Source organism: Neolamprologus multifasciatus, chromosome 7, assembly GCF_963576455.1.
Source record: "Neolamprologus multifasciatus chromosome 7, fNeoMul1.2, whole genome shotgun sequence".
Classification (NCBI taxonomy): domain Eukaryota; kingdom Metazoa; phylum Chordata; class Actinopteri; order Cichliformes; family Cichlidae; genus Neolamprologus; species Neolamprologus multifasciatus.
Window position 1 is genome coordinate 5,851,306 of NC_140445.1, and position 16,345 is coordinate 5,867,650.

The 16,345-nt window shown below is 40.1% G+C and overlaps 2 protein-coding genes across 15 annotated transcripts in view; one reads left to right on the forward strand and one right to left on the reverse strand.

Moving 5' to 3' along the window:
• Positions 1 to 1,061, reverse strand: part of ppfibp2b (PPFIA binding protein 2b) — a 128,353-nt gene extending 127,292 nt beyond the window's left edge. For 4 of the 13 annotated variants that reach the window (XM_085169163.1, XM_085169151.1, XM_085169153.1 and 1 more), the window contains exon 1: positions 864 to 1,059. The gene's annotated coding sequence lies outside the window, so the exon portion shown is untranslated. Of the gene's footprint in view, positions 1 to 863 lie in introns of all 13 variants that reach the window. The other 9 variants (XM_085169159.1, XM_085169157.1, XM_085169152.1 and 6 more) reach the window with 7 other exon arrangements.
• A 6,591-nt stretch (positions 1,062 to 7,652) lies between these two features.
• mical2b (microtubule associated monooxygenase, calponin and LIM domain containing 2b) overlaps positions 7,653 to 16,345 on the forward strand; it is a 78,435-nt gene continuing 69,742 nt past the window's right edge. The window contains exon 1 of one of the 2 annotated variants that reach the window (XM_085169085.1): positions 7,653 to 7,903. The gene's annotated coding sequence lies outside the window, so the exon portion shown is untranslated. The remainder of the gene's footprint in view (positions 7,904 to 16,345) is intronic. The other variant, XM_085169086.1, reaches the window with a different exon arrangement.

The following is a 16,345-nucleotide window of genomic DNA, read 5'->3' on the forward strand; positions in this document are numbered from 1 at the left end:
GGCGAGGTGAGGGTTTTTAAAGTACCCACCTCTGTTAGGTGTGTCATGCATTTGTGCCATGTAGTGACTCAGAATACAGACTTCATCACTACATTCTGTAGAAGATCTGAGTGACTGGGTGTCGGAGGTCACTGATGTGCACAATGCAAAGTTCGTCTCTACTGCGAAGTTAGTAGGGTGAAAGGACCAATCAAAAATACCTATGTAATACCTTTTTACGGCAGCAGCAACAGCAGCATATTACCTTTATGTGTATGCCAAGTTCCTCAGCCTATGCTTTTCTGTTTGAAGCTAGCCCCGCCCACCCGTGTATGCCACAACAGCTTGCACATTTATTTTTCATTATTTGGTTTCAGAGCTCCGCCTTAGCAAAAGAAGTTGTCATTATGCATGTACAAGGAAGAAAACAAACCATGTATACTTATACTGTCCCATTCAACCTTATGTGCCAGTTACTCTTAATAGAAAGGCTGATATGCTCACAGCACAACCCCAGCAGGATTATCACAGAAGCATTTTTAAGACTTAATACAATATTTGAAATACAGGCTGTGCTGAAGTCTCTCCTAACATAACCGAGTGCCACCATAAGCACTATCTGCGAACCTCGGACCACAAATTCACTTTTAAGTATGAAAAAGAAGACAAAAACATTAGCCGCACTTTAACTCGCACATATTAAACGCTAATTACTCAGGAATTAGACAACTTGTCAAATATTTGGTGCTTTTTTTGTTGCAGCGAAACAACAACTTGTAAAATGTAATTACCGAAATGAAAAAGCTATTTTCACACAAAAATAAGTTGGAGTTTAAATGTATTAGAGATGCGGGGAAACTACTACGTTAAGTCGTGTTACTCACGTTGTGCGAGCCTCTGACGCGCAGTCCAAACAAATCCTTTAACTGCGTTTCTGGGAGACGCTTGAAGATAAAGTGAGAGGGCACAAACGCGCCATTACGCGTACATACAGCAGTCGTGCGCGCAAGGTGCCCTGACCTGTGTTAACTGTCTGTCTGTACTCTGCGCTGCACTGTAGCGCCAGCTCCCTCAGCTCTATCACCTGCCATGTGATACGCACGATGCCTTTACGAGCTCCTCGGAACTCCTGAAACTCCATATTTCTCTCTCTTTTAGATCTACATTGAACATTATGATATTTCGCAGTGCGCTCATAGTTGAGAATGAAAAGGAACCATCGAATTGTAGTACTTGAATCTTTTCTTCTCGGATCCAACAAATACAAAATATATGATTGTAATACCGTGCAGCACTAGTCAAAGTTGCTGTTGTGTTTTATTCAACTGATAAGCCAAAGATTTTAACGTCTTAAATTAGCCTCATTATCCTACAAGTGATGTCTCCGATATTCATGAACGCAGCGAGGCATCGATCTGTGGTCATCCGGATAACGATTTGGTTTTAAGACTCCAAACTCAAACGTTTGTCCAACAGGTTCTTCACAATGCCTGAACCTGAAATATGTGCTCTGCATGTCAGGAAAAGAGGGGCAGTGATACCACTACTACTACTAATAGTAATAATAATAAGAATAATAGTAATAATACGAGATTTCAAGATTCATAGAGTCATACAAGTACAACACACAGTGAAATGCTTCCTGAACTGCTCCTCGACTGTGCAAAATATTATAAACAATAAGTAAATTTAAATTAAAAATCGGAAATTTGAAATAAAATAATATTATTGAATAATAATAATAATAATAATAACAATTCATTTATCTATTAATTTAAAAAAATGTCCATTTTATGTTTATCTTCGCTTGATTTTTTTTTCTATAATCAAACACTGCCATCTAGTGATTTAAAGTCAGAATTATACTAGTGTGTACATTATCAGTGCAAGCAAATCACTGATTGCATGCTTTATTAATATTTACTTTTTTAAATATATATCGCCATTGATGTGATAAATTCTACAAAAACAACGTGTTACAGCTGTTGTTGTTTTCTTTGTAGTAAACACAAATCAGAAACCAGTATTACACACAGCACTGCATCTACACGAGAGCCTGTTATTGTGATTTACACACACACACACACACACACAGTAACAGCATAGATATTCTACATGCTTTCAGTATCTGGAATCCAGAATCCAGGCGTTTATAAAGTCAGCAAAGATGCACAGAAAAAAAAGAGACAGACGCAACAACATTGTCATCCCCTATGTAGCCGGTGTATCGGAGAAACTCTGGAGAGTTTTCTCCAAGCATGACATCCTGGTGCATTTCAGACCCAGCAACACAGTCAGACAGAAACTGGTTCATCCCAAAGACAAAACTCCAAAACACAAACTTAACAATGTGGTGTATGCTGTACAGTGCAGCGAGGAATCCCCAGACCTCTACATCGGAGAGACCAAACAGCCACTTCACAAGCGCATGGCACAACATAGAAGAGCTACCTCCACAGGACAAGACTCATCAGTCCATCTGCATCTTAAGGATAAAGGAGACTCTTTCGAGGATGCCAACTTTCACATTTTGGACAGAGAGGACAGATGGTTTGAAAGAGGAGTGAAAGAAGCCATCTATGTCCACTGTGAGCGACCATCTTTGAACAGAGGCGGTGGTTTACGACACCAACTCTCTGCCATCTATAATCCAGTTTTGAGATCCCTTCTCAGACGCCTTAACGCCCACTCACATCCTGGGCCATCTGACCTCAGGAAATCACATGATAGGGTGGGGCCAGGTTTCACAATGAGCTCACCCGAAACCCTGGATGATTGTGACCCACGCCCAGTTTCACAGCTTGGCTCATGTAATTAGGTAGAGGATCATCAGGGGGTCTTTTGTCCCTCTGTGGGGGGATACTCCCACTAGGTTTATATCTGGGACTCTCCACCATTTGACCTTAGAACTGAAGAAGCTTCTCAGATGAGAGGTGAAACATCTTCAAGCAACTTAAAGAAGTCCAGACGCTTTTCTTTTCAAGCTCCTTAGACTACAATGACCTGGATGACTGAGAACCTTCACAGACAGCTGAAGTTAAAGCACCTAAAATCAGCCATGTCTTCTTTCTCCAAAACAAAGAGGACTGTGGATGGGATTTCCAAAGCAACGGCAGAAATTATCGTGCAGCAATGGATTTTTAATCTCACTAGAGAAACAGTTCCTCATGCTTTTCACTACTTGTTGTTCCTAGAGTATTTAAAAGTAGAATGGAGGGAGAGCCTTCAGTTTTCAGGCCCCTCTTCTGTGGAACCAGCTTCCAGTTTGGATTCGGGAGACAGACACTATCTCTACTTTTAAGATTAGGCTTAAAACTTTCCTTTTTGCTAAAGCATATAGTTAGGGCTGGACCAGGTGACCCTGAATCCTCCCTTAGTTATGCTGCAATAGACGTAGGCTGCCGGGGGATTCCCATGATGCATTGAGTTTTTCCTTTCCAGTCACCTTTCTCACTCACTATGTGTTAACAGACCTCTCTGCATTGAATCATATCTGTTATTAATCTCTGTCTCTCTTCCACAGCATGTCTTTTATCCTGTCTTCCTTCTCTCACCCCAACCGGCCGCAGCAGATGGCCCCGCCCCTCCCTGAGCCTGGTTCTGCCGGAGGTTTCTTCCTGTTAAAAGGGAGTTTTTCCTTCCCACTGTCGCCAAAGTGCTTGCTCATAGGGGATCATATGATTGTTGGGTTTTTCTCTGTATCTATGAAGCGCCTTGAGGCGACTTTTGTTGTGATTTGGCGCTATATAAATAAAATTGAATTGAATTGATGGCTCAGGTAGTGAGTATATCAAGAGATTATTTCAAAATTCTTGGTGTCTACAATTAATTAATGACAAGCCACTGCAGGTATGTTGAGCTCCCCCTTATTACTGTTACTCTTCCATTACTGTTTTATTGCTCTGTGAATACAACTGGTCATAATCTATCAGTTACCAAAGTGATATTTTATAACTTGTTTTATTTAAGAAAGATGACATGTTTAAGAAGCTATTAGACGTATCAAAAGCTTTAGCACTAATTCATAACAACAGTTGCTTCAAGGTGCTTTATATTGTAAGGCAAAGACACTATAATAATATAAGGAAAACTGAGAAAACCAATCATATGTTTATTTCACAGTGTTGGAGTGTGATGGCCAAACCCGTGGCCACTCTAAAGTCGGTAACTTTTGTATTTTCATTCTTCATTTGAACATAGTAATGCATTTTAGTTACCAATAACTTTATTGATTGGTTTGGATACATTTGTTCTATTTGTAAGCGCGCACATTTCGTTTACTTATGTATTCATACCACTTCATTTCTTTGATTTTTGACTAACCTTTGTCTTCTTATTTCTTACCTGCCATCATCCCTGGGCGTTGCTGGACAAAAGATGGTAGGCAGGGTTTGAAACCATTAAATGCAAAGGAAGATAATTGGACCACACCACCACTTCCTGCTGAAGGGGAGAATGTGTGTTTTCTTTCAATTAAAAACAAAGTATTTGTATTTAATTAAATATTTGAGTTTAGGGTTTAATGGTTTAGGGTTTTCTTCTTTAGTGTTTAGTTTATTAACAAACTAGATTGTACTGCATCGTTTGTGATTTATGATTGTGTTTTGTTTGTTACCCCTCATGTGTCACAATGGTCTGATCAGCCATTATATATACCCTTGTATGTCATTTCATGTTTTAGGTCAGTTATGTTTGTTTGTAGCAGTCGTTTGGTTTGTTAAGTTTGCAGTCTTTGCCTGAGTTCAGTTCAGTTTTGTTTGTTTGACCTCGTTTATGAGCTCAACTTTTATTACTCTTGTAAATATAATTTTTGGGGGTTAAATAAATGGAAACTATATTTTTCTAATAATTCCTGGGACGACTCCTGTTTTTCAACTCGGTCCATCACACGGAGACACTGGAGAAGGAAAATGAGATCCTGCAGTATAACTGCTGGAAAAACAAAGCAATCACAGACAATTTAAAAGAAGCCAATAAAGAGGTAAACTCTGTAACTTTACCAAAAGTCTTTAGTCCACAAAATTTCCAATCCACTGGTACAGCAGGCACAAACTCATACCCACTGTCAGGACGATGATCAAATCACAGCACCGCCTCCACTGGAAGATGAACCAACGTCAGACTCTGTGGAGCCTGAAGTGGTTAATGGGCCTCCTGCAAATTGTGCACAGGCTGCTGACACATCTGAGGGGAAACGTGGGCAGGATGGAGGAGAAAAGGAAGAAATATCCAATATGTTTATGAGCACACGTGTACAAAGTGTAGTTTGGTTTGGCTGTAACATCATTAACGAGGAGCAGCCCTTGTAAAAACACCATTAGCCTGATCAGGTGGTTAGTTAAGAAAATCTGGCTTAAAGTTGAGGAGTGAGATTTCAATAAGGTTTAAAAACCTCCGCACTGGCATCATCACTGACATTTGTAAAAACTCAAGGTGCTGAGCTGATGAGGCGCTCAGTTTAATAGATTTTGGAGATCCAGCAACTGACAATATGATTGTGTTCTTTCAAAGAACACATGTTGACATTGTGAGGATAATCTAATGGCATCAAAAGGTTCCTCTCACCTGTTTGCATAACTGGATACAAAGTCTCTGAGGAGATACCCGTTATGGAATTGTGATAGTGAATCGACTGTTTTATTAATACACATCCACCCAAACTTCACAGTGGTCATTTTGTGTAATCCAGAAGTCCCTGTCCCTTGATTTAATATTTGCTTTGTTAGAATAATACACACACTGCGCTCTATCAGGATGATATAGCAGTTTTCCACCACCTGATGGCAGAGCAGGACCAAACATCGCAGGGAGAGAGTCTGACCGCTGAAAGATGGAAATATAAAGGTAACAACATCAAGAGGAATGTGTTCGGTAGCTTCTAGTGTGTGAGGAGTCATCTCGGTAAGATGACACAACCTGTAAGATATCTTCAATGCTAAAATATGTGATATATGTATTGCATGACACAATATGAACAAGTGTAGGAGAGCTTTGTTTGGTAAGTTCAGTTTCCCTTCCACAGAAAAGTAGGTTAGCCAAGAAATACCATTGTTGTTTTTGCTATTATTATTATTATTATTATTATTATTATTACATTTTCCTTCTGCTATTTAAAATCAATAGCTGATTACATTATTTTAGTATTGCGCTAAAGTATAGCGAGTACTACAGAAGTCTTTGTTGTACTTGCATTACTTTTGGTTTCCTCTGTGATTTAAATGCAAGGTGAGGAAAAATAGATTTGAATTTAACACTCAGTTCCCCATTAGATATGATTGGAGACGCTGGAAGACCCGCCTTTTTCTGTGTCAAGGTAGCCGAGATACAGGAAACTGTACAAAGCAAATTCAATTTCAAAATAAAAGTCTGAACCTGTAGATTTAATGTCATGTGTCCAATTTACATTTAAGTGTTAACATTGCTGGCATATAATATTTACATTATCTAGGAAAGCTTTCTGGAAAAACTTTTAGGTGTAAATAAACTCTGTAAGGACGACAGTGTCTTTAAATTACCTTGAATAAAGTGTTCTTGCCCAAATTCTGACATTGGTGATTATTTATTCGGCAAAAATAAATAGTTCTTCCATGTAAGAACTCTAAAACTGCAGCAAGTAGAGCTGCGTCTTTTTAATTAATGAAAAATATTAACTATGTAGCTGAGTTTATAGACTTGTATAATAGATATTTGATTGGCTAAATATTTAAGGTTGTGATTTGTTAACATTAACAAAATATGCATTGTTTTTGCAGGAAAACCCCCCAGAAATTACTATTTTAAATTATAGTCAGCCTATTCCTCTAAGATATCAGTCAAGATGAAAAATATAATTATATTTAATATTTTTAAGTTGATATTGTTTTGAGTTTTTCAGAACATTTGCAGACATAGTCATACGATTCAATGCAATAAATCATTTCGGTGGAGCATTTCCCATCTCTCCCATAACCCAGCATTTATTTGACCCAGCTGTTGGTCAGGTGGTAATCATCCATCAATAACAAGGACAGCTGATTGATCTCAGCCTTTCCAGTTCATGTATCAAAGATACTCAACTCAGAGTGTATCCATCAGAGTGTGAGTAAATGTTAGATAAATGCCCTGTATGAATGTGTGTATTATTGGGTAAATCAGACTTGAATTTGTATTTGATTTGGTCAAACTGAGTAGAAACGTGCCAGTAGCAGCCCATTCAACCATTTATTTCCATATATGATGCAAATTGAAACAAGAATGTAATTTCATATATGTTTTTAAACCCAACTCAGACAGACTGTGGCAGAAGATATTGCACACAAAAGAAAAAAAGTCTCCAAAAGTTGATTTTGTTGATCTGGACGTAGCGTTTTCAGTGGGAGAAACATTTCATCACTCATCCAAGTGACTTCTTCAGTCTCAGCTGACTGCAGGTTTCCCCAATCTTATAAACAGCACATTTGCATAAAAAGACAAAAGTACTTTTTCCATTAGGAGGACCCTGCAGTATTTTCATATTATGTTATAATAAAGTGGAGCTCACATCGTCACAAGTTGTTGAAGGTATTGAATGTTTATTTTTAAACGTTTTAAATTCGGAGTGTAACATTGAACTTCACACTTCTGTGTAATGAATCTCTTTCCAAGTTGCCTAGTCGAGGTTTTAGTGTGTGTTTGTGTGTGTGTGTATGGGGAGGGAGGGCAGTAACCGGAAGTGCTGACCTCGCGCTGTAGTCTCGCTCTTAACTAGACGCTCGTCGCGGGGATCGGTGCTGATACGGTGACTGTGAGGAGCAGGTTGCAGACACGGACGCGCTACACTGTTAACCGCCCACGGAGTACATAAAGCCGCGTCTCCACGGCCGAAAGCTGAGCGTTGTTAGCCGTGGAGGACTGCGGCGGGACCTCTGACATTTCACCGGCCGCTGGGCTTCATGGAGTCTCCGGTGTGAGTATCTGACAGCGAACGCACCACTGAGCGCTAATCACGAATGCTGGTTTTAAACGCCTCGTATGTTTAACTTTCACCCCACACAGTCTTCCTTACGGTGTTTAATACCTTAAAGGTGCTGGTAAGAAACTGCAGGTAATTTATTTATTTAGCAACAGTCCCACACTATTACCACACACACCCACAGACACATACGGGGATGGCAGGTTAACACGGGTTTATATTTTGGTGACTTTGCTGACAAGTCGGATCTTGAGCCCCCTCATTTATGAGGCTTTGCTGTTGCTGCTGTTGGTAAATTATTTAGCATTTGCTGCAACTTAACACGTTGCAAGCGCGCAACAGGTGGCATGCCAATAACAAGCTCAAATCACCGAGAATGTGAAAAAAGGAAGAAGTTAAACTTTTATTTTGAAATCTGTCGCGAAAATAAATATTACGTGAGACCGGTGAATAACGTGCATGGCCTGTTATAGAACTGCTCTTTAACATTTGAATGCATTTATATGAATCAACACAATTTCCATACATCAATTAAATGCCGTATTTATGACGTTTAATATCTTTATCTTTATCTATAATTATTTATAGCCAGAAAGACATTAAATTTGAGGTTTTACAACTGAGTTTGAGCAAGAGCCTTTGCAAGGCTTTATATTGTTGAAAGCAGAGAAGTTTCTATAGTGGAGACTAACATATGCAAACTTCTCCCATCAGACATACAGGAAAGAGGTTTACTAATTTGCTGAAGTTTCCAACAAGTGTAGGTGCATTACAACTTTTGTAGTGAGGTGTTTTTCCTTCTGTCCCCTGAGATGTGAAATTCAATCGGGCACCGATGGCTAATTTCGTTTGAGAACCACCCAGTTGTTGTGGATTAATGTTTCAGTAGTTGGACAGAATTACACTCAGTTTATTCTTCTTTAAAAAAAAAAAAAAGTGGATTAGTATCATTACAATAAAGATTTACGCTCCATTTTTACACAACCACGCCATGGTGTGAAGAGACTGTTCTCTGTTGTTGGACTTGAGGAGAAAAACAAAGCTGGGAGCCAACTTTTCGTACACTGTCAGTAGCACCTATTGCAAGTAGCTTACAGCTTTTAATGTGAGTGTTGGTCAGAAGCAGCTTGGTCACCATGGAGGCCTAAAAAATCAGAGATGCAGGAATTAGATAAGTCCTAAATGACTGTTCTGAACACGAGTAATTGCAGGGAGGAAAATATTTGTTGTTGGCTGTGCTCCTGTGCAGAACTTCAGAAAAGAGTTGATTTCAGGTGAAATGAAACAAACTCCACAGCAGGATTTGAGATTGTCACATCAGTAGGAACCACGGACCCGTCTGCAACCACACCAAGTTGTAGAGACATCTCAGTGGCAACATTAAGTGGAAAATGCACTGATAAATTAGCTGATGGTGAGGTAGACTGATACTTAATATAGTGTCTTTGTACTCGGTTGAGCACTCGAAGTGCTTTCATGTTGTTGGCTTGGCGGCAGATAAGATAGCATTTACCAATATCGTTGGCTGGGTCTGTCACAAGTGGTGGGTAAATTTTAAAAAGCAAAACAAACAAACCTGTGTATAGTAGGGCTGCCACAAACGATTATTTTGGTAGTCGACTAGTCACCGATTATTTTTGAGATTAGTCGACTAATCAGATCATGCATCCATTGGACATAAAACATACAGCTTATTGCACCAGCATGCATCTGCTCTTATATAACTATCATTAGCTTACAGCTTTAAGTGTTTAAGGTATGTGCTAACTAAAAATAAAGACAAGATTATAGTTTATTAAATTTTAATGAAATTTGCAGATTGTTTTGGTGAAGTTTAATAAACTCCTTGCTATCTAAAATATAACGGGACACCGGAGTATATTCTCGAGCATCTCACACTTCTGATAATCAGCTGTCTTCTTGAGGTTTATTCATCTGTGTAAAAACTATAACTTCTCTCAGCCAAACCGATTTACTCAGGAACAAATAAAATACTAAAAAAGCCAAACAATAACATTTTGAAGTTATCTAAATGACTTATATATATTTAACCTGAGTAGCGAAAGACGGCAGTGGGTTTGAAAACGATTTGCTGGAGTCCGGTGTTCTCAGCGGCTCTAGTGAGCCTAGCCCCCGGCTAGCTATCGAGCTAGTGGGTAACAGACGTCTCCAAAAACCTCGGAGCGCTTTTGAAAATATGTGGTGTCTTGATAAACTGAGCAGATATTTGAGGTTTACACAGTTACATTCTCGCCTGAAAATATGTTAAACGTTTATTTTGTGACCCAGAAAGAATAATAAGAGTAATATTAAAACTAACTAGCTGCCGCCATTGTTGGAAACTGAGCTGGGCTGCGGTATGAATTCTGGGACACAGCTTCTTCTTCTGGGTTTAACGGCAGCTGGCATCCTTGACAAGCAGTGCTGCCATCTTCTGTTTCAGTCGGGTATTACACTCTTAAATCCTACTACTTATTCCTGCGTCTTTTGTGATCTTACAAAGCTTCAAACGAAGCGTCGACTATTAAATCAGTCGTGACGATTTTGATAGTCGACGTAATCGTGACTAGTCGACGTAATCGTGGCAGCTCTAGTGTATAGACGAGGCAAATTATTATTTGGTATTTGTTCTGAATCTCACATTTTGCTTTGTTCTCAATCTTCCAGGTTTTTTTGTTGTTGGTGTTTTTGTCTGCTGAAGAAGGAAACCAAATTTTAAATTCAGTATTTCCACACTCTGCATGCCAAATACCTTTGGGCGAGATACTAACCCCAAGTTGTACTGTGAAAGTTGGATAGAAAGCACTTGCATAGAAAAAGCATAGGGGGAAAAAAGTGCTTGTGTAAGTGTGTGAATGAGGAAAGTTATATAAAGTGCTTTGAATTTTTATGTTGAGTAGAGTACTTTTTTTTCCCCCTCTTGTCCCTGATGTTGTGCATTTTCATTGTTTTTCTTACCGTTCTACCTCTCTCCGACCTGTCTTCCCAATGTCATGCTTGTGCTATGTACATATGGTCGGAATGTAACTTTGCATGTGACAAATATAGGATTAAATGACGCTGTATGAGTCCATTACCCATTTACCATTTTGTTACATTAAAAAAAGTTGATGCGTCTCATTTCTTTGCTGGTTATTGCCTCTGATGTGAAACTGAACATCTTTGTGAACCTTCTCCACCCATAGACCTTACTTTGCTTCTACAGGGTTTCCAGGTTTAACATTTTAGCCTTTTTAAATTATTAGTGGACAATCCACTTGCTTCTTTTCCCCCACCCTTTCCCTCTCGTGTTGCCCCTCTGGTTGGTTTGCTGGACAGGTTGCTGTTATGGTTGTCAGCTGTCTCTTTAGAGTCTCTTGTCCTACACTGGGAGTCCAATTCCCCTGTATTAGGCTTCATAGTGTGAAGCAGTATTATACATGAATGCTGGTTTTGCCCTTGGCCTACTGGGAGATTTAAAAAAATAAAACCTTTAACCTTTTGTCCTTTAATTGGTGGCACTGAAATTTGTCATTGTTGTTGTTTAGATTCCCTTTTTATGGCCTTGGCAGAGATTCCTTTTCTTTCAGTAAATCCTAACTGACCTAAATGTGACAGTAACGGTCTGTGGAAGTTTTTTCCACAGACTTTCATCTTCACATCCTGATGCCAACCCTTCAGATGTTAATCTCAGCCCTTTTTAAACTGGTGTTTCCTTCTTCCCCTGATGCCAGTGGGGAAAGGAAAGAAGCTGTTGCACAAGCGTTCACTTCCTGGAATGAACATTTGACTTATAAGGTGCCACTGCACATATCAGCTACGGGGGGCAGCGAGACAAAAATACACCAGGGAGCCGGGCGTCACTGTCACTGGCTGAGCAGAGGTGCTGCTATCAAATGAGAGGCCAAGTTTAGTTCGAGTGTGTCAGAGGGTTTTTCTAAGGTTATGCTGAGAACTTAAATTGGTTAAGCGCATGATATTTAAGATTACTAAAGAATATAGCCTGCAGCTTGTAGGTTTGGACTGATATTGGTGGTAACTCCTTCAATTTTTTTCACCTTCATGCCTTTATTTTTTTTATTTTTTGTAGCTCCAAAGCATCTTATCTTATTTCCAGTCAAAGTTCAGAGCTGTGTGGTTCTTGAGGTTTGAGTTGCCTTATAGCACAGAGCTAAGTTTGGCAGGGCTACTGTACAGCAGCACAGGTCTAATTCTTAGCCTGCAAAATCTTATACCTCTGCAGGACATATGGGTCTAAATCCTTCCATAAGCTGTGGTCTTAAATTTACTCTAGACCCATTTAAAATCTGTAGAAGTTAGTATTTACTGCAGCGTTATCATGTCTACAGATGCTTTGATGTTGGACCCTTGCAAATAATTTACTGAAAGCTTGTCATTCACTTCCTTTTCAGTGTGGACATACTGTCTGGCATTTAATGTCACAACTGCCTGCAAGTTGTGGACATAATCAAGCCTTAAACCTCAACAGTGTGTGGTGTTAATCCCGTGAGGATTAAGGGTTTGATTTCAGGGCTCACACGAACCAATTAAAGCCTTGCTCAGTGCAAACAAACATATGGCATTGAAGCCAATTTCCAGTAGCCTTTGGGACTGAATCACGCTCGACTCACCACTAAGATGTGACTCATCTGTGATGCTCTACTTGTGAGCTAATTGTACAATAATAGTTGGAAGGATAAGTGGCATGAATGGGCAACGTTTCAGTTTATGACATTTTTCATTCATTTGTGATGTACAGCACTCTTTTAATATTACCGCCTCCTTAGAGTTGTGTGGGTCCCCTTCGTGCAATAACAGCTTTCAGCAAGCTCTCTGATGGTCTCCTGTGGTATCAGGCACCGAGACATTAGCAGTAGATCCTTTAAGTCCTCTAAAGCTGGGCGCACATTTAACGACTGTCGGGCAGATTGTGAATGTGATTTGGATGTGACGACTGATCAAGCCCAGTCTGTGTTAACAGTTGGGAAATAAAGTCGTGCACTGTGTGTAGCGCTTCCAGTCTTAATTCTTAAGAACAATCAAAGCAAGTCATCTCTTCTTAAGACTTCTGACAAACATCTTTACAACTGAGAGTCAGTGCTGTTGGTGTTGCCCAGGAGAAGATGAACAAACACAGGAAGAGACATGTTGCTAAATGTTTGTAAGAAGTAAACTGAACAGAATCTCTGTGTTTGCACATTTTGATCAAGCTAAACATGTACACTACCAGTCCGAAGTTTGGACACACCTTCTCATTTCATGGTGTATTTATTTATTTTCACAACTACTTACACTGTAGATTCTCACTGAAGGCATCAAAACTGACTGAAGGGGTGGCTGCAGCTCAGAAGGTAGAGCAGGTCACCTACTGATTGGAAGGTTGGTGGTTCGATCCTTGGCTCCTCCAGTTTGCATGTCAAGTATCCTTGGGCAAGATACTAACCCCAAGTTGCTCTCCGATGTGTCCATCGGAGTGTGAATGTGTGTGAATGTAGTTAGATAGCACTAAAGTATAGATAAAGTGCTTGTGAGAATGGGTGTGATTGGGTGAACGTGGCATGTTGTATAGAGCGCTTTGAGTACTCCGATAGAGTAGAAAAGCGCTATATAAGAATCAGTCCATTTACCATTTACCAAAACTATGAATGAACGCACATGGAATTATGCAGTAAACAAAAACCTGTGAAATAACTCAAAACATGCTTTATATTCTTGGAAATTGCCACCCTTTGCTTTGATTACTGCTTTGCACACTCTTGGCTTTCTCTTCATGAGCTTCATGAGGTCCTAAAAAACCTGAAATGGTTTTCCGACAGTCTTGGAGGAGTTTCCAGAGATGCTGAGCACTTGTTGGCCCTTTCGCCTTCACTCTGTGGTCCATCTCATCCCAAATAATCTGGGTTTGGGTCAGGTGACTGTGGAGGCCAGGCTATCTGGTTCAGCACCTCATCACTCTCCTTCTTGGTCAAATAGCCCGCACACTGCCTGGAGGTGTGTCTGGGGTCATTGTCCTGCTCAAAGTTAAATGATGGTCCAACTAAACGCAAACCAGATGGGATGGTTTGCATGTCACTGCAGGATGCTGTGGTAGCCTTCAATTTTGAATAAATCCCCAACAGCGTCACCAGCAAAGCACCTCTACACCATCACACCTCCTCCATGCTTCACGATGGTAACGATGCATGTAGAGACCATCCGGTCACCTTTTCTGTGTCACACAAAGACACAGCAGGTGGAACAAAAGATCTCAAATTTGGACTCATCAGACCAAAGCACAGATTTCCATTGGTCTAATGTCGATTCCTTGTGTTTCTTGGCCCAAATAAATCTCCTCTGCTTGGTGCTTTTCCTTAGTTGTGGTTTCTTAGCAGCTATTTGACCATAAAGTCTCCTCTGAACAGTTGATGTAGAGATGTGCCTGCTACTGGAGCTCTGTGTGGCATTTATCTGAGGTGCTGTTAGCTTGTGATTTCTGAGGCTGGTGACTCTGAATTTATCCTCAGCAGCAGAGGGGACTCTGGGTCTTCCTTTCCTGGATCGGTCCTCATGTGAGCCAGTTTCGTCCTAGTGCTTGATGGTTTTTGCAACTGCACTTGAGGACAAGGTTAGAGTTTGAGTAATTTTCTGACTGACTGACCTTCAGTTCTTAAAGTAATGATGGACTGTCGTTTCTCTTTACTTAGCTGATTGGTTCTTGCCATAAAATGAATTCTAACAGTTGTCAAATAGGGCTGTTGGCTGTGTACCAACCGGACTTCTCCACAACACAACTGATGGTCCCAACCCCAATAAGAAGGCAGGAAATTCCACAAATATACTATTACTTGGTGTACATATAACAAAAGTAATATTATGGTAAATGTATAAATGTGTTCTTTGGTTCCCAACTTTTGACACTAAAACTTTTGACTGACTTGTGTGTACTAATTTACTTAAAGGCGCTTCTGTTTATTTTTTAGTAGCTAAAGTTTTACTTGAAGCAGGCTTGTGTTGGGAAATGGATTTTTAATTCTCCATGTGCGACTACTTTATGTAATTCTTTACTTGATGCTCCCCCGACCAATGCAAAGAAACTCCTTATTTTGAAAGCTTTTCACAACATGGTAAATTCATGTTGTGACATTGCGTATTTGCTCTCTTTATTTGTGGGATTGTCCACCGGCAGAATTTCCAGTGTTATGTTGTCTTGTGTTGTGTTGTGATGGACATGGCCAACTTGAAGCCACCCACTTGATTTAAGCTGTTGGTTTTTGGTGTTTTGAACAAGATGGCACAAGCTTGAGGCGGTTCCTGAGAAACAAAGTACAGCCCACATTGGCTAATATGTCTGACACATTGTTAGCTGGTTAATCTTCCTTTCTGTGTCCACAATTTACAAAATGGCATGCATTCATGATTCTTTAATTACTTAAAACCGTTGATTTAGCCCTCAAACTTATCAGGAAAGTATTAACTAAGTGAGCTAGACAAACGGCCGTTTCTCAGACTTCTTCTGACGAAGTCTTTTTTGGAGTCGCCCCCTGCTGGCCACTAAAAAGAATGCAGGTTTGGAGGCACTTCCATGTAAGCTTCACACTTCAGACCTTCTGTGCTTGTGTAGTGGACTATATCAGTCGTTAGTGCTCTGTGACTATCAAAGAGCACAATCTGCTGCAGTCGGTGAAAACATTCATTAGATGTGTCGTGTGTTCTTCAGATAGCAGTTGAGTGTTGAGCGCAGCTTCAGTTGCGAGGTGGGACTCGCATAGTTGTTTTTCCAGCACATCTCACAGTGTTGATCAGATTGAGATCTTTTTGGTTTTCACGCAGTTCTTGAGCAAGTTTTGCTGTTGTGATGCACGCTGAATTACACTGCCACCTGGTCTGACACAAAGCTTGTGCAATCATCAACATCCATATGAATGCAGGTTTACCAGCTGAACTCACTTAGCTTAGCTCATCACATCACAGGGTTTCCCCTTTTGAGACAAGTGCTGTATAAATACTACAGTTTACACTCTGTAAGCTCCCTGCTATTGTTGGCGCTTCTGCTGCTGGGCATATTTCTGACATGTTCCATCATGTAGATTGACCAAGTATCTGTGTAAGATTCCACACCGAGGAATAATTGCTGCTGATCTCGTTTACAGTCATTCTTTTAGAAGATAGGAGGAGGAGGAGGAAGAAGGTAAATAAAAGTCAGATTAGCTGAAGCTGAATTGTTTGCATGGTGAAAAAAGCTTTCAGTCGTCCCATAAGACTGGAAAACACTCCATAACAAAGGGCCGTTTCCTGCTACTACCTTCGGCCACCTTTGTGTTAGGGCTGGGCGATATGACCCAAAATTCATATCTCGATATTTTTTTAGCTGGGTGGCAATATAAGATATATATCTCGATATTTTTTTTAAAGCCATAAGTTAAGAACAAAAAGAGAGTTCTTAGTCGCACTGTATCCCAGATGTCACACAGGCATTTT